This window comes from Bufo gargarizans, chromosome 6, assembly GCF_014858855.1.
Source record: "Bufo gargarizans isolate SCDJY-AF-19 chromosome 6, ASM1485885v1, whole genome shotgun sequence".
Taxonomy (NCBI): domain Eukaryota; kingdom Metazoa; phylum Chordata; class Amphibia; order Anura; family Bufonidae; genus Bufo; species Bufo gargarizans.
The window spans coordinates 20,473,369-20,492,798 of record NC_058085.1 but is presented as its reverse complement, the minus strand read 5'-3'; the positions used below and the strand labels follow the sequence as shown (position 1 = coordinate 20,492,798).

Below are 19,430 nucleotides of genomic sequence, written 5' to 3'. Positions count from 1 at the left end.
GGTGATGAGCAGAGTACAGAGGACATTCCTACAGATAACCGCCCAGGTGAGTAGTGACCACTAAGTAAAGCAGAGAAGACTCACAGATTCTACTCCTTCACTGGATGTTACAATTTTATGTCAGTTTATTCAGCGTTATATTCACTGATTCAGCTAAAATTCTAATTAAATATGCTCTTTCTATTCCAACCTATATACTTCAAAAATTACTGCCTCTGAGACTCTGATCAAGGACTTTCTTACACCAATTAACCTTCCTGTCCTTACTCAGGATCCAAAATCCCTGTTGGAAGCTCCCATCTCCCTCAAGGAATTAGAAATAGCATTGGGAGACATGTCCAATAATAAAGCACCTGGGGGGATGGCCTTCCGGTTTAAATTTATAATACTTATGCTTCAGTGCTATTACCCCAGCTATTGGAGGTGTATAAGGAAGCTCAGGTGAGTGGCAAACTCCCAACTACTATGAACGAAGCTATCATAGTGGTTATTCCGAAACCGGGAAAAGATGCTCTGGAAGCAGAATCCTATTGCCCCATCTCCTTATTGCAGGTAGATGTCAAATTATTAGCAAAGGTGTTGGCTAATCGCTCGAACTCAGTGATCACGTCCTTGATCCATTCTGATCAAGCCGGATTTATACCTAACATGTCCACGGCATCGAATATTAGAAGGTTGTACTTAAATATTCAGGTGGGACAGGTCCATGCGTTGAATGCGGCGGTCGCTTCCTTAGACGCGGCCAAAGCATTCGATAGCGTGGAATGGCGATACCTAATTTTGGTACTTAGGGCAATGGGGTTCGGGCCAGAATTCATTACGTGGATTTGATTATTGTACGCATGCCCTTCAGCTAGAATTCAGGTGAATGGGGGTCTTTCAGAATCATTTGAGTTACATAGAGGAACTAGACAGGGGTGCCCCCTATCGCCACTATTGTTTGCGATTGCAGTGGAACCCTTAGCAGAAGCCCTTAGGAAAGCAGTGGTAGTGAAAGGTATTACTTGTGGATCGGTAACGGAAAAGGTCTCTCTTTATGCGGATGATCTTTTGCTGTTTCTAGATGATTGAACTTCCTCTTTGCCGGCAGCTATGACAATTATTAGTGACTTTGGAAAACTGTCTGGCCTGACCATTAACTGGACAAAGTCAGTGTTAATGCCTCTGGGGGGGATACACAGGTAGACCCACGTTATACGGCGGATCTGCAGGTCGTATCCTCCTTCAAATACCTGGGTATTCAAGTATCAACAAACTCTCAGGATTTTGTCCGCCTCAATTTATTACCGCTCCTGGACCAGTTTAGGCGGAAAGTTCAGGTGTGGATCAAACTCCCTTTATCACTTATTGGTCGCACCAACTTGTTAAAAATGATTCTGATGCCTTAACTCCTGTACATGTTGCATAATGCCCTGTCCTGGATCCCTCTGAGAATATTTTATACTATCAATGCAATATTTAGAGACCTCGTCTGGAAAAAGGGAACACCTCGCAGAAAGCTTACCACTCTGTGCATATCTAAAACTCAAGGGGGGCTGAACGTTCCAGACCCGTGGATGTATTATTTGGCAGCCCAAATGCAACACCTTAGAGGTTGGGGATAGGAGGATAAGAGGAACACAGCTGGGCGGATTGTGCAACATCTTGTTAATAATAAGTGTATAATGGCAGCATTAGAGCATGGCACTTTCTATAACAAGGGAGGGCAATATGGTATATTGCGTACTATACATGCAGTATGGTGGAAAGCGAAGGAGATTGTGGGGATTCAAGGATATACACAATTCACCCCAATCTTGCCTAATTATCTGTATAAAGAATTGAACACAGTAACCAGTGTAAAAATTTGGGGCACCTACGGTCTTAACCGGTTATGTCTGCTGTTTGAGAATAATTCCCTTAAGGAATTTAATAAGCTACAGCAAGAGTTTGGACTGCCTAAGTCCTTATTTTATGTGTACCTTTCAAGTACGACACGCCATACAGACGCAGGACCGTAAGGGGAAAATAGTACCTGCTGACAAACATTTGATTATTGACCTCACGGCCTCTCACTGGGATACAAAATGTGTGATTTTATCACAATATTTGAGTTTTATGAAGGCACTACATAAAAACCGCCCACTGCCCCATCATGCAAAATGGCAGCAAGATATTGCTGACTTAACGGTGGAGCGATGGGAAGAAGTCTTGGAAGACTTCCGTGTGGTGGCAGTGCGTGAAGCTCATAGAGTCTCCCAACTGCTCTTACTGCATAGAGTATATAGAACTCCGGTTTTGTTGCACAAAATGGGGTACAGGACAGATGATGATTGCCCGAGATGTGGAGCACATAATGCCGATCTAATTCACCTAATGTGGAACTGCCCGAGGTTGCGGCGATGTTGGACTGATGTCATTGACTTAATAAATACTGTGTTTGCTATACCTATTGAAATGTCACCTATAATATGTATGCTAGGACATGCTAGAACATTATCTGTCACTCTTGAGATCAGAATAGCTATTATGCGTATCCTTTATCAGGCAAGGAAATGAATAGCATTTCATTGGATAGCCTCTAAACCTCAATTCATTCAAGAATTAGTAGATAAGATACATGTTCTAGTAAAGCTAGAGAGTTATGTGTTTCTAAAACTAGGGAATAATAAGAAATTTGAGAAAATATGATCCTTGTGGGTAGATCATTATAATATTATGGTTTAGTTCCACGTGTTTAGTGCTGTATATGGAAATAGTGTATAGGAAGTACAGCGGTTTGTGCATAGGACTGCTTGATCACTGGTGTGACTGTACAGTATGGCTGTGAAACCGGAGAACCGTTGAGGATTCAAGCAAAGGATATATAATGGTACCCATGATGATATGTGGACAATGGAGAGATATACGAGAACTCTTTTGGTACCTCTTCTATGGACTTTCTTGTGACCACAAGCCTGTGACTCAGGGATATGGGAGGGGGGGTGAAGGGAGGGGAAGGGAGGGGTTTATGTTAGTGGGATTGTTAAAACTCTTTGTTAAAAAAATCTATAAAAATGATTTGATTAAAAAAAAAATTCTAATTAAATATGGATGGAAATGTGACAGCTGTAGGAAGGCGCAAGGGTCGGTCATTGACGGAAGGTATGTGACACCGAGGTTCTTGGCCTCAGTGAGGTAAGAGCCGGTAGTTTCAAGTATCAGCGGCAGCTAGTGCTGATTGACACTGTTTGCTGTTTAGTATGGCTGCAAAGCCGATCCGGGATGACTCTTACTGGGAGTGGCCAAAGTGCTGGATGGGTGGCTACTCCCCACGCTCCAGGCCGGGTCTTGGTTTGGGATATAAAAGCACAGGCAGCACTGTCAGGTGGTGTGGATTATCCTCCATCTGACAAGGAAGCTGTGGTGTCTCTGTGTTTTGAGATCTAAGGATGTGTGCCATGCTAAAGGGCTGAGAGCCTTGTCGGTCAGATGTATGGAGAGTGGAAAAAGAGAAGTTCTGCTTCGGCGCGAAATCATCCGTGGAGGCTGTCTTAATGGATTCTTCCTATTTAATAGAAACTTTCTAGTCTATTAAATAAGAAGAATCCATTAAGACTGTCTCCACCGGTGATTTCGCGCCAAAGCAGAACTTCTCTTTTTCCACTACGAATATCTTTTGGGGGACTGGACATCCTATCCGAAAGAACACAGTCTGCGGCTGCAGTCCCTGTACAAAGGTCTTATCTATACGAAGTCTACAATAGAGTTGTGCCTATATTAGCACAACCCTACAAGGTGAGCCTGGATATTTCTCACTACATTATTTTATTATTTGAACATACTACCCTATTGTGCGCCCCCCCCTTCTGTTTTCCCTAATTCTTGGAGGGTAATACAGATTCGTCCACGCAATAAGATTTATGGAGAGGACACAGTGCTCTGCGCGCTCTTATGCCTCTTCCTGGCCATGCAATGTGATGCTCATCGGTCATATGGCCTAGGCACAGATTAGTCCTATTCCAGTGAATGGGCCTGAGCTCCAATGCCAAGCATCGCTACTATTCAACAGAAGGCGCTGTGCCCGGTAAGCTGTGAGGAGGCTTTGTATTAACTGGAGCTCCGGTGAGCCCTGAGGATGCCTCAGACAGCTGATTGGTGGGGGTGCAGGGTGTCCAACCCCCGCTGAAATTGATGACCTATTCTGAGAAAAATCTTAGAGAACCCCTTTAATGATTTGCAAATGATAAAAATGAAATGAAACAAAATATGCAAAACATCTTGCTTTATTCAGTATTGACAGTAAATACAGTCACTTACACGCCTTGGCCTCCTACCAATGAGGTTACTAATGATTGTCTGAGGAATGTTCTGCCATGAATGCATTTGGGCAAGCAAATCATCAAGATCTGTTGCTGGTACCTACAGTATCTCACAAAAGTCAGTCCACCCCTCACATTTTTGTAAATATTTTATTCTATCTTTTCATGGGACAACCCTGAGGATCTGACACTTTGATATAATGTAAAGTAGTCAGTGTACAGCTTGTATAACAGTGTAAACTTGGTGTGCCCTCAAAATAACTCAACACACAGCCACTAATGTCTAAACCGCTGGCAACAAACGTGAGTACACCCCTAAGTTAGAATGGCCAAATTGTGCCCAAAGTGTCAATATTTTGTGTGACCACCATTATTTTCCAGCACTGCCTGAACTCTTTTGGGCATGGAGTTCACTAGAGCTTCACATGTTGCCACTAGTGTTGAGCGAACTTGTGTTTTAAGTTCGGCGTCTAAAGTTCGGGTTATCGAAGTATCCCGTTATGGATTCTAAATTCCGTTATGGTCCGTGGTAGCGGAATCCATAACGGGATACTTCGATAACCCGAACTTTAGATGCCGAACTTAAAACACAAGTTCGCTCAACACAGGTCGCCACTTGAACCCTCTTCCACTCCTCTGTAACGACATACGTCTATTTTGAAAAGACAACCTCTGGATATGGAGCTGAGCATGTGCACTCAACTCCTTCAGTCGACCATGAAGAGGCCTGTTGTGACCGTAACCTGTCTTCTTAAACCAGTGTATGGTCTTGGCCAACGTGCTGCAGCTCAGTTTCAGGGTGTTGGCAATCTTTTTATAGCCTAGGCCATCTTTAAGTAGAGCAACAATTCTTTTTTTCAGATCCTCAGAGATTTCTTTGCCATGAGGTGCCATGTTGAACTTCCAGTAACCAGAATGGGAGAGTGGAACCTGTCTTCTTAAACCAGTGTATGGTCTTGGCCACCATGCTGCAGCTTGCAATTGCTGATTATCTGGTACCCTACACCAGGTGCTTATCCACGTCCTCCTCAATGGACATCCTCCTATCCCTAACAAAAACAGAGCAGATTGTTGCTTCCACTTTTTCTACCTCCTTTTATATGTGCAAACTGAAGCATTGCCATGTTGTCTTAAAGAGGACCTTTTATTTTTTTTTTATTTTTTTTTAGTTTAGATAAATACCTTTCATTACGGGGTACCCCCCGCTGATGCTGCCACCCTGCCTGTTTTTTTCAAATATCGCTCCTATGCCCGCTGTGCCCCCCTACAGTATGTTAATAGTGAGTATCGGTACAGGGAGGAGGAGACGCCAGGGTTTCTCAATGGGCGTCTCCTTGGCTGTGCTGCTATCTAATCACAGCAGAGAGCGTCACAGCTAGGGAGAAGGTAGGAAAGGTATTTATCTAAACTAAAAAAATAAACATGGAAGGTCCTCTTTAAAGATGATGAGCCTGGGCGAGAGAAGCTACATAGATCAGTTGGTAATCTGCATCAGGCAGCAAGTCTCCTGCTGGATTTCTCTTCTCCATCTACAGCTGGACAACGTGGTTGGTGACAATGGCAGGAACATTGTGGCTGCACTTCATTTGGGGGAAATAGCACATATTCCCTGCATGGCACACATCATACATTTATGGTGCATTCATTTTTTTTAAAGTATAGTGGCTTGCAGATTATGTTGGTCATGTCTAGGGACTGTCCAGCCATTCCTATGTGGCTAAATAGGCCCGTTAAAACTTGAAGTGACAAAATGGTCTGCCTGTGTACCGTTTGAATTCCACCTTACATATGCTGAAGCGTTGCTATGAGCAGGGTAAAGAGATTAATGATTTACATGAAGCATGAGACCACCACAGCAGTATACTTGTCAAAGTAAAGACAGGACAGCACCACTTGTTAGTTGATTTCAATAAAGAATGGCGGCGATGCTCGCGGTGCCAGGCCCCGACCTGAGGGCCCCCTTGGTAGCCCAAAAAAGAGATTAAGGGCACTTTCAAGCCGTTTTTCTTTTCCGTCATAGAGTTCCGTCACAGGGGCTCTATACCGGAAAAGAACTGATCAGTTTTATCCCCATGCATTCTGAATGGAGAGTAATCCGTTCAGTTTGCATCAGGATGTCTTCAGTTCAGTCGTTTTGACTGATCAGGCAAAAGAGAAAACCGCAGCATGCTACGGTTTTATCTCCGGCGAAAAAAACTGAAGACTTGCCTGAATGCCGGATCCGGCTTTTTTTTCCCATAGGAATGTATTAATGCCGGATCCGGCATTCAGAATGCCGGATCCGTTCTTCCGTTCTGCGCATGCGCAGACTGAAAAAAAAGGTGAAAAAAAATTAATGCCGGATCCGTTTTGACAGATGACACCGGAAAGACGGATCCGTCATTTCAATGCATTTTTTTGACTGATCAGGCATTTTTAAGACTGATCAGGATCCTGATCAGTCTTACTAATGCCATCAGTTAGCACATATTTTGCCCGATCCGGCAGGCAGTTCCGACGACGGAACTGCTTCCTGGATCTCTCTGCCGCATGTGTGAAAGTAGCCTAAAACTGCAGCACTCCCAGTCTTGAATCCAATTTTGTGTTTATTAACACCGAAAAAAATAGCAACGTTTCGACACCAAAGTCTTTTTCAAGCTGTATAATGTTACAAGTGAACACTAAAACATATATATATATATATAATATATATATATATATTAAAAAGAGGAAAAAATTTAACGCTGAGACACCTCAGTGGAAAATAACAGTGGGTGCACTATTCCCTGGGTCACCTACCCAGTATAGCAAGTCATAGAATGGAGAAAAGAGATGAATAGGCACAACCACTTTCTGGAGTGTATACTACAATTTTAATTCAGCAGGAAATACAACATAAATATTAAAAAGTGACCCTCAATAAAAGTGGCATTCAATAAAATGGCATTCAATAAAATAGTATAGTATACAGCATATAACACAACAAGCAATTAAATACTATGGCAAATATAGCAGCAGAAGTGTCCAAAAATAGCAGCAATATAGATCGGACAGACAGTCAAATTTCCAGTATATTTGGTTAAAATTAGGAAAAAACGCCCAGTGTATATAACACTTGTATCCGTGTGACATATTTAGGGAAATCCAGAAAATCCTCACTTATGTGCATACAAAGTTCTGGTGCCCAATACAGCACAAAATCGCTTACCGCTCCTTCTCTCTGGTTTGTGGGTGTTTATGGCATAAAATGCCTACTCACATGCATGTCCAAACACAGTCCAAGAGGTGCGGGATGCTGGTTGTTTGTAGGGACGCTGGAGACATGTGTAGCCGGTCAATCGCGGAGTCAAGGACCTTCCGCTACGTCATCCAGTGGGTGTATCTTTGGTGACGTATTAGGTCAGGTGTCTGGTCAGGTGATCACTAGGTCCTATGCCGACATAGGCAAATGCTTTGTATTATCACAGGTCCTTGGTGGTAACGGTATATAGGTTCTTCCTTCTTTGAAAGAGCTTTCTGTGCGCACATATACTCTTATTTAATCCGGTACCGGTTGTGTAGGATGAGGACGCCGCAGTTGGCTGGACTAGACGCGTTTCGAGGCTACTTGCCTCTTCCTCAGTAGTTCCAGAACTGCGGTCTTCTAGTCCTTTATATAGGGCGTCTTTAATTAAAGGTTGGAGTAGAAAACATGGATCCAATTCCATGTATATTGAAAATGGGTTCGGATCCCAAAAAAAACAATTATACATAGTTATAGGGGTTGTCCCACATACATTGAAATTTTGCAATACCATATACCATTGACGGGACATCAGAGTCCGGCTGTTTCTTTTCCAGCACTCTGATCTCCCCTTACTCCCAGGCACCAATAATTTCATCTATCATTCCACTGTTAAAGAATGACGATCAAATTTTAGAGAAAACGCAACAAAACCGCAATAAGGACTGACAGATTAATATCTCCACATATTTTATATTCAATTTTTTTATAGAATTTTTGTGATTACACATTTTTTAAAAGTATTATATATGTATTTTATATTATATACGCAAGTTCAATATATATGGTATTGCAAAATTTCTATGTATGTGGGACAACCCCTATAACTATGTATAATTGTTTTTTTTTTGGGATCCAAACCAATTTTCAATATACATGGAATTGGATCCATGTTTTCTACTCCAACCTTTAATTAAAGACGCCCTATATAAAGGACTAGAAGACCGCAGTTCTGGAACTACTGAGGAAGAGGCAAGTAGCCTCGAAACGCGTCTAGTCCAGCCAACTGCGGCGTCCTCATCCTACACAACCGGTACCGGATAACATAAGAGTATATGTGCGCACAGAAAGCTCTTTCAAAGAAGGAAGAACCTATATACCGTTACCACCAAGGACCTGTGATAATACAAAGCGTTTGCCTATATCGGCATAGAACCTACGGATCACCTGACCAGACACCTGACCTAATACGTCACCAAAGATACACCCACTGGATGACGTAGCGGAAGGTCCTTGACTCCGTGATTGACCGGCTACATGTGTCTCCAGCGTCACTACAAACAACCAGCATCCCGCACCTCTTGGACTGTGTTTGGACATGCATGTGAGTAGGCATTTTATGCCATAAACACCCACAAACCAGAGAGAAGGAGCGGTAAGCGATTTTGTGTTGTAACTTTTCCAATTTTTTTATACAAAGTTGGCATTTGACCAAGATATTTTTCTCACCCAGCATGGGTATATGTAAAATGACACCGCAAAACACATTCCCCAACTTCTCCTGAATACGGCGATACCAGATGTGTGACACTTTTTTGCAGCCAAGGTGGGCAAAGGGGCACATATTCCAAAGTGCACCTTTCGGATTTCGCAGGCCATTTTATACACATTTTGATTGCAAGGTACTTCTTACACATTTGGGCCCCTAAATTGCCAGGGCAGTATAACTACGCCACAAGTGACCCCATTTTAAAAAGAAGACACCCCAAGGTATTCCGTGAGGGGCATGGCGAGTTCCTAGAATTTTTTATCTTTTGTCGCAAGTTAGTGGAATATGAGACTTTGTAAGGAAAAAAGAAAAAAAAAAGAAAAATCATCATTTTCCGCTAACTTGTGACAAAAAATAAAAAATTCTAGGAACTCGCCGTGCCCCTCAAGGAATACCTTGGGGTGTCTTCTTTCCAAAATGGGGTCACTTGTGGCGTAGTTATACTGCCCTGGCAATTTAGGGGCCCAAATGTGTAAGAAGTACCTTGCAATCAAAATGTGTAAAAAATGGCCACCTTGGCTGCAAAAAAGTGTCACACATCTGGTATCGCCGTACTCAGGAGAAGTTGGGGAATGTGTTTTGGGGTGTCATTTTACATATAACCATGCTGGGTGAGAGAAATATCTTGGCAAAAGATAACTTTTCCCATTTTTTTATACAAAGTTGGCATTTGACCAAGATATTTTTCTCACCCAGCATGGGTATATGTAAAATGACACCCCAAAACACATTCCCCAACTTCTCCTGAGTACGGCGATACCAAATGTGTGACACTTTTTTGCAGCCTAGATTGGCAAAGGGGCCCAAATTCCTTTTAGGAGGGCATTTTTAGACATTTGGATCCCAGACTTCTTCTCACACTTTCGGGCCCCTAAAAAGCCAGGGCAGTATAAATACCCCAGATGTGACCCCACTTTGGAAAGAAGACACCCCAAGGTATTCAATGAGGGGCCTGGCGAGTTCCTAGAATTTTTTATTTTTTTGCATAAGTTAGCGGATATTGATTTTTTTTGTTTTTTTCTCACAAAGTCTCACTTTCCGCTAACTTAGGACAAAAATCTCAATCTTTCATGGACTCGCCATGCTCCTCACGGAATACCTTGGGGTGTCTTCTTTCCGAAATGTCTGAATGGAGCCTTACAGGGGGGGGGGGGGTGATCAATGACAGCGGGGTGATCAATGACAGGGGGGTGATCAATGACAGGGGGGTGATCACCCATATAGACTCCCGGATCACCCCCCTGTCATTGATCACCCCCCTGGTAAGGCTCCATTCAGACGTCCGTATAATTTTTACGGATCCATGGATCGGATCCGCAAAACACATGCGGACGTCTGAATGGAGCCTTACAGGGGGGTGATCAATGACAGGGGGGTGATCAATGACAGGGGGGTGATCACCCATATAGACTCCCTGATCACCCCCCTGTCATTGATCACCCCCCTGTAAGGCTCCATTCAGACGTCCATATGATTTTTACTGATACATGGATCGGATCCGCAAAACACATGCGGACGTCTGAATGGAGCCTTACAGGGGGGTTATCAATGACAGGGGGTGATCAGGGTGATCACCCCCCGGTCACTGATCACCCCCCCTGTAAGGCTCCATTCAGACGTCCGTATGATTTTTACGGATCCATGGATACATGGATCGGATCCGCAAAACACATGCGGACGTCTGAATGGAGCCTTACAGGGGGGTGATCAATGACAGGGGGTGATCAGGGTGATCACCCCCCTGTCACTGATCACCCCCCTGTAAGGCTCCATTCAGACGTCCGTATGATTTTTACGGATCCATGGATACATGGATCGGATCCGCAAAGCACATGCGGACGTCTGAATGGAGCCTTACAGGGGGGTTATCAATGACAGGGGGTGATCAGGGTGATCACCCCCCTGTCACTGATCACCCCCCCTGTTAGGCTCCATTCAGACGTCCGTATGATTTTTACGGATCCACGGATACATGGATTGGATCCGCAAAACACATGCGGACGTCTGAATGGAGCCTTACAGGGGGGTGATCAATGACAGGGGGGTGATCAGGGAGTGTATATGGGTGATCACCCGCCTGTCATTGATCACCCCCCTGTAAGGCTCCATTCAGACGTCCGCATGTGTTTTGCGGATCCGATCCATGTATCCATGGATCCGTAAAAATCATGCGGACGTCTGAATGGAGCCTTACAGGGGGGTGATCAATGACAGGGGGGTGATCAATGACAGGGGGTGATCAGGGAGTGTATATGGGTGATCACCCGCCTGTCATTGATCACCCCCCTGTAAGGCTCCATTCAGACGTCCGCATGTGTTTTGCGGATCCGATCCATGTATCCATGGATCCGTAAAAATCATGCGGACGTCTGAATGGAGCCTTACAGGGGGGTGATCAATGACAGGGGGTGATCAGGGAGTGTATATGGGTGATCACCCGCCTGTCATTGATCACCCCCCTGTAAGGCTCCATTCAGACGTCCGCATGTGTTTTGCGGATCCGATCCATGTATCCATGGATCCGTAAAAATCATGCGGACGTCTGAATGGAGCCTTACAGGGGGGTGATCAATGACAGGGGGGTGATCAATGACAGGGGGTGATCAGGGAGTGTATATGGGTGATCACCCGCCTGTCATTGATCACCCCCCTGTAAGGCTCCATTCAGACGTCCGCATGTGTTTTGCGGATCCGATCCATGTATCCGTGGATCCGTAAAAATCATACGGACGTCTGAACGGAGCCTGACAGGGGGGTGATCAATGACAGGGGGGTGATCAATGACAGGGGGGTGATCAATGACAGGGGGGTGATCAGGGAGTTTATATGGGGTGATCATGGGTGATCAGGGGTTCATAAAGGGTTAATAAGTGACGGGGGGGTGGTGTAGTGTAGTGTAGTGTTTGGTGCGACTTTACTGACCTACCTGTGTCCTCTGGTGGTCGATCCTAACAAAAGGGACCACCAGAGGACCAGGTAGGAGGTATATTAGACGCTGTTATCAAAACAGCGTCTAATATACCTGTTAGGGGTTAAAAAATTCGGATCTCCAGCCTGCCAGCGAGCGATCGCCGCTGGCAGGCTGGAGATCCACTTGCTTACCTTCCGTTCCTGTGAGCGCGCGCGCCTGTGTGCGCGCGTTCACAGGAAATCCCGGCCCTCGCGAGATGACGCGTATATGCGTCGTCGTGCGCAGGGCTGCTGCCTCCGGACCGCACATCTGCGTTAGGCGGTCCGGAGGCGGTTAAACTAATAACACACAAAGAATTAAATGTTACCATGTTTTTATTGAACACACCATGTAAACATTCACAGTGCAGGTGGAAAAACTATGTGAACCCTTGGATTTAATAACTGGTTGAACCTCCTTTGGCAGCAATAACTTCAACCAAACGTTTCCTGTAGTTGCAGATCAGACGTGCACAACGGTCAGGAGTAATTCTTGACCATTCCTCTTTACAGAACAGTTTCAGTTCAGCAATATTCTTGGGATGTCTTGTGTGAATCGCTTTCTTGAGGTCATGCCACAGCATCTCAATCGGGTTGAGGTCAGGACTCTGACTGGGCCACTCCAGAAGGCGTTTTTTCTTCTGTTTAAGCCATTCTGTTGTCTTATTTCTATGCTTTGGGTCGTTGTCCTGTTGCAACACCCATCTTCTGTTGAGCTTCAGCTGGTGGATAGATGGCCTTAATTTCTCCTGCAAAATGTCTTGATAAACTTGGGAATTAATTTTTCCTTCAATGAAAGCAATCCGTCCAGGCCCAGGTGCAGCAAAGCAGCCCCAAACCATGATGCCCCCACCACCACACTTCACAGTTGGGATAAGGTTTTGATGTTGGTGTACTGTGCCTCTTTTTCTCCACACATAGTGTTATGTGTTTCTTCCAAACAACTCAACTTTGGTTTCATCTGTCCACAGAATATTTTGCCAGTACTGCTGTGGAACATCCAGGTGCTCTTGTGCAAACTGTAAACGTGCAGCAATGTTTTTTTTGGACAGCAGAGGCTTCCTCTGTGGTATCCTCCCATGAAATCCATTCTTGTTTAGTGTTTTACGTCTCGTAGATTCGCTAACAGGGATGTTAGCTTATGCCAGAGACTTTTGTAAGTCTTTAGCTGACACTCTAGGATTCTTCTTAGCCTCATTGAGCAGTCTGCGCTGTGCTCTTGCAGTCATCTTTACAGAACGGCCACTCCTAGGGAGAGTAGCAGCAGTGCTGAACTTTCTCCATTTATAGACAATTTGTCTTACCATGGACTGATGAACAGCAAGACTTTTGGAGATACTTTTATAACCATTTCCAGCTTTATTTAAGTCAACAATTCTTAATTGTAGGTCTTCTGAGAGCTCTTTTTTAGCGAGGCATCATTCACATCAGGCAAAGCTTCTTGTGAAAAGCAAACCCAGAACTGGTGTGTGTTTTTTTTTTTTATATATATATATAGGGCAGGGCAGCTGTAACCAACATCTCCAATCTCATCTCATTGATTGGACCCCAGTTGGCTGACACCTCACCCCAATTAGATCTTGTAGATTTCATTAGTCTAGGGGTTCACATACTTTTTCCACCTATACTGTGAATGTTTACATGGTGTGTTCAATAAAAACATGGTAACATTTAATTATTAGTGTTTTATTAGCTTAAGCAGACTGTGATTGTCTATTGTTGTGACTTAGATGAAGATCAGATCACATTTTATGACCAATTTGTGCAGAAATCTATATAATTCCAAAGGGTTCACATACTCTTTCTTGCAACCGTATATATATATCTATACAGTTTAAGACCACTTGAAAAATTGCAAAAAATCATATCTAGCATGGCTGGATCTTAACAAGGTTCCAAGTAGCGCTTCAACATGCAACAAGAAGAAATGGGAGTGAGACAAAAAATTTTTTGAGCATTCAATTTAATGAAACCAACGAATAAACTGAAACGGGCTGTTTTTCAGCTGATCAAAAGTTTAGGACCACACCTCCAAAAAAAAAACTAAACCCCCCAAAACAGAAATCCAACTTCCAAACATGAACTCAGTAATGAGTAGCTCCGCCATTATTGTTTATCACTTCAAAAATTCGTTTCGGCATGCTTGATGCAAGCGTTTCCATGAGGTGAGTGGGAACATTTCTCCAAGTGGTGAAGACGGCCGCACGAAGGCCATCTACTGTCTAGAACTGTTGTCCATTTTTGTAAACTTCCCTTGCCATCCATCCCCAAAGGTTCTCAATTGGATTTAGATCAGGGAAACACGCAGGATGGGCCAAAAGAGTGATGTTATTCTCCTGGAAGAAGTCCCTTGTCCTGCGGGCATTGTGTACTGTAGCATTGTCCTGTTGAAAAACCCAGTCGTTACCACACAGACGAGAGCCCTCAGTCATGAGGAATTCTCTCTGCAACCTCTGGACATAGTCAGCGGCCGTTTGACGCCCCTGCACTTCCTGAAGCTCCATTGTTCCACTGAAGGCAAAAGCACCCCAGACCATTATGGCGCCCCCTCCACTGTGGCGCATAGAAAACATCTCAGGTGGGATCTGCTTGTCATGCCAGTAATGTTGGAAACCATCAGGACCATCAAGGTCAAATTTTTTCTCATCAGAGAATAAAACTTTCTTCCACCTTTGAATGTCCCATGTTTGGTGCTCTTTTGCAATTGCAAAGTCCAAAAGAGCAGTTATCTGGCATTCAAGGAGACAAGGTCTTTGAAGTCGTTTTTTGTTTTTGAAGCCCTTCAGTCTCAGATGCCATCTGATAGTTATGGGGCTGCAGTCAGCGCTAGTAAAGGCCTTAATTTGGGTTGAGGATCATCCAGTGTCTTGACGGACAGCCAATTGGATCCTCCGGCTCAGTGCTGATTACATTTTTTTTGCGTCTTCCATTTTGACTTTTTTGTTCCATAATCCTCAGGATCATTTAAGAAATTCCAAATGACTGTCTTACTGCGTCCCACCTCAGCAGCGATGGCGCGCTGTGAGAGACCCTGATTATGCAGTTCAACAACCCGACCAAGTTCAGAAAGGGAGAGTTTTTTTGCCTTTGCCATCACAACGTGGAACTACCTGACAGAAAATGACAATGAATCCACATCTTTGCACAGATTTGGCCTTTTTAAAGGCATGTGGTCCTAAAATTTGGATCACCTGAAAAACAGCCTGTTTAAGTTTAATCGTTATTTTTAATTAATTGAATGCTCAAAAAATGTTTTGTCTCACTCTCATTTCTTCTTGTTGCATGTTGAAGCTCTACTTGGAACCTTGTTAAAAACCAGCCATGCTAAATATGATTTTTTGGTCTTAAACTTTTGATCAGGACTGTATATACATCCTATTCAAATAGGATTGGTTGGGGGGCTGTCCCAAGGCACCAGAAATAACCACTCCCCTTAGACCATTCCACCTGTGATATCCACAGTGATCTCATTGCCAACAACCTTCATGTGTGACAAAGATCCATGTATAAACTTCGAACCTTTGTACATGCTTCTTCTTTTTCTTTTGATTATTATTTATTTTAGTTGTATATTCTGAGATTCAAAATGTTTTTATTTTTACTCTTGATGGAGCTGTATGAGGCTTATTTTTTGTATTATAAACTGTTTTCATTCTGGGGTCCCTGCAACTTTTTGATCACTTTTTCTGTGTTTTTGGTGGGGACAGATGGTATATGACCCTTGCTGGCATTCACCATGCATTATAAATAAGACATTTATTTTATAAAATGGCTAATTAAGGCTTGAATGATATGTGCCAGTCACATCACAGGACACTGGTGGCATGACAGAGGGAGCACCTTCCCTCTGTTTAACCGGACAAATGTGTTCACATATAACCCCTTAACGCTTATGATGTACAGTTCTGTCATATCGTTTTTAAGAGTTTAATGGCTAGGATCTGTTGGCTGTCATTTGGGGTCTTAGATGGGGTGTTTCATCTAAAGGCTTTCTGGGGCATATTTATTTGGGGGTATGCTTGTAGATAAAGGGTGCCACAGGCAGAGTCATTTACTCCAGGCCCCTTCCATAACTTATTGGAGTGATCTTGGAATTATCGGGGACCACACATAAGCTTTACATTACTATATATATATTTATTAGTAGAAATATAATGTATGTCTGCTTTTTGGCCGCAGATACTGTAATTCCAAGATCATTTCGATCTAGTATGGAGGGAAAGTGGAGTGAATGACATTTGCCTGTAGGAATCACTCTCCTCACCTTTCGAAAATAAAGTCAGTGTATCCTGCATTGTGTCCACAACCTTTCCCTGGAATGTGCAGTAGCCGTCCTGCTGCCGGTGCCCTCATCCACCCCCTTCCCACACATCCCAACCACCATATTCCCAAGAACACAGCTATAGAAAATACACCATGACTGGCTTTTCTCATGGTGTGACAGAGCCGGCCAGCGTTTCCAGCGCATTCTATGTCAGCGTGCAGGAGGAGGCTCTGATTAGTGGAGCAGCAATGAGAGAAGCCTGCTGACTGCTCCTCCACAAATCAGCATAGGTATTGCAGAAGAGAGGGAGGAGCACTGCTTGTCTCCTTCTCTCTGTGAAATATTAATGTTTCACACTGTGCCCTGCGACTGCCATAACATTCAGGGCCCTTGACAGAACATCCGAATGTTTTGACCTGGCAAAGCCCCTGGCTGATAGGAACCTGGACGGACAATTTGCGTAAAGGAGGAAGTGGAGCAGGAGAAGTTTGTGCTGCAGGGAGACATGGAGTTTTTCCCAGGCACAGCTAGGGAAGGAGGTTGACGCTCGGTATGATATATATGCTCATGACGATGACAGTGACATTGGCCATGACCAACCATTGCAGTGGAGTCTTAAAGAAGTGGGTCCTCAGGCATGCTGGTGAGCATGACAAACTGCATGCTTGGTTGCCTACATGCTGGCAAGCATGTGGTTAGCATAAAGCAAGGTGATTGACTACTGGATAGCCATTCTTTTAGATCATTGCAATCAAAGCAAAAAGGGGAGAATGTTTTACTGATGCCTGTCACCTGCATTTCTGTCCAGCAGTCCCATCTCCAACCTGGCTGAGTCAGAGACCTCCCGCCCTCTCTGGTGGTGCTACCCCTACAATAAGTCTCAGAAGGCACAGCAGCAGCAGCCAAATTAGTTTTCCTAATGTGATGGAAGTTTTTTTTTTAAGTGCTGTGCCCACCTGACGCATATCAGCAAAAGGACAAGCATTGCCTGAACAACCGGGTTCATTCGTACCTGGACTGTGCCCTTTCTTCTGCACATAACCTGTCCCCTGACTCCATGGACTTCTGGGAGGGAGATTGGAACAGTGAATGGAACTGGCCCAGTTTGATATGTGCACAGTATTGGCCAAAAGTTTTGAGAATTACATAAATATTGGAAAAGTTGCTGCTTAAGTTTTTATAATAGCAATTTGCATATACTCCACAATGTTATGAAGAGTTATCAGATGAATTGCATAGTCCTTCTTCTTTGCCATGAAAATTAACTTAATCCCAAAAAAACGAGCACAAGGCTGGAGATCATTATGTCAGGCTGATTGGGTTAAAATGGCAGACTTGACCTGTTAAAAGGAGGGTGATGCTTGAAATCATTGTTCTTCCATTGTTAACCATGGTGACCTGCAAAGAAACGCGTGCAGCCATCATTGCGTTGCATAAAAATGGCTTCACAGGCAAGGATATTGTGGCTACTAAGATTGCACCTCAATCAACAATTTATAGGATCATCAAGAACTTCAAGGAAAGAGGTTCAATTCTTGTTAAGAAGGCTTCAGGACGTCCAAGAAGGTCCAGCAAGCGCCAGGATTATCTCCTAAAGAGGATTCAGCTGCGGGATCAGAGTGCCACCTGCACGCATAGTGAGGTGAAAACTTTTGGAAGATGGCCTGGTGTCAAGAAGGGCAGCAAAGAAGCCACTTCTCTCCCCCCAAAAAAATCAGGGACAGATTGATCTTCTGCAGAAAATATGGTGAATGGACTGCTGAGGACTGGGGCAAAGTCATATTCTCCGATGAAGCCTCTTTCCGATTGTTTGGGGCATCAGGAAAAAGGCTTGTCCGGAAAAAGAAAAGGTGAGCGCTACCATCAGTCCTGTGTCATGCCAACAGTAAAGCATCCTGAGACCATTCATGTGTGGGGTTGCTTCTCATCCAAGGGAGTGGGCTCACTCACAATTTTGCCCAAAAACACAGCCATGAATAAAGAATGGTACCAAAACACCCTCCCAACAGCAACTTCTTCCAACAACAGTTTGGTGAAGAGCAATGCATTTTCCAGCACGATGGAGCACCGTGCCATAAGGCAAAAGTGATAACTAAGTGACTCGGGGACCAAAACATTGACATTTTGGGTCCATGGCCTGGAAACTCCCCAGATCTTAATCCCATTGAGAACTTGTGGTCAATCCTCAAGAGGCGGGTGGACAAACAAAAACCCACTAATTCTGACAAACTCCAAGAAGTGATTATGAAAGAATGGGTTGCTATCAGTCAGGAATTGGCCCAGAAGTTTATTGAGAGCATGCCCAGTCGAATTGCAGAGGTCCTGAAAAAGAAGGGCCAACACTGCAAATACTGACACTTTGCATAAATGTCATGTAATTGTCGATAAAAGCCTTTGAAATGTATGAAGTGCGTGTAATTATATTTCACTACATCACAGAAACAACTGAAACAAAGATCTAAAAGCAGTTTTCTCAAAACTTTTGGCCACGACTGTACTGTCTTGTCCAGCCTCCAGTGCAGGGTATTCAGTGTGGCATCGTCACACACCTCCAGCTGATGTCAATGAGTAGATTTGCCAGAGAGTCATACCCAGATTATCAGGCCAATGGGAGCAGGTTCGAAATTGATTTAATTTATCTGTTCCCTCTTCTGACTGATTCTTCAGAATTACACCTGAAATGTCTTTCAAGAAATTGGTTTGTCTCTAGTGATAATAATCTTTGGATGGTGTGTACAGTATATATGAGTTGCAAGCACTTAAAGAGGTTGTATTATCTGAGACAATCGAGACATAACACTAGGATATGCCATCATTGTCAGATAGGTGCGGGTCCAACCGCAGGGACACCCACCTATATCGAGAATGGAGTGGGCCAAAGTGGTGGCTGGAGGACTCTGATCTGGCCACCACCAAGCGCTCTCCCCATAGAAGTGAATGGGAGAGCACTGTGCATGACCGGCCACTGTTTCCATTCACTTCAAGGTGCCTGACGGAAATAGCCAAGCTAGTGCTGCGCATGCACAGTGCACCCTCCACCATTTTCGGGGCTCTGTTTAGGAGATAAATCCTAGAGAATTGCCCCCATTGTCTCACATGAGACAACCCATTTAATATAAATGCATGAAAAAAGGAAGATGTTATGGTGTGGGCCATGCAGTTTGTTTACTTGAGAGTTACAGGACT

General features: G+C 44.0%; 1 protein-coding gene and 1 pseudogene across 2 annotated transcripts in view; one reads left to right on the top strand and one right to left on the bottom strand.

Moving 5' to 3' along the window:
• LOC122940390 overlaps positions 1-19,430 on the bottom strand; it is a 1,294,760-nt pseudogene that overhangs the window by 118,096 nt on the left and 1,157,234 nt on the right.
• Positions 1-19,430, top strand: part of LOC122940410 (oocyte zinc finger protein XlCOF7.1-like) — a 195,341-nt gene that overhangs the window by 171,996 nt on the left and 3,915 nt on the right. The window contains exon 1 of one of the 2 annotated variants that reach the window (XM_044297081.1): positions 6-46. The exons of the other annotated variant lie outside the window; for it this stretch is intronic. The gene's annotated coding sequence lies outside the window, so the exon portion shown is untranslated. Of the gene's footprint in view, positions 1-5; positions 47-19,430 lie in introns of those variants that run through there. 2 annotated transcript variants of the gene reach the window in all.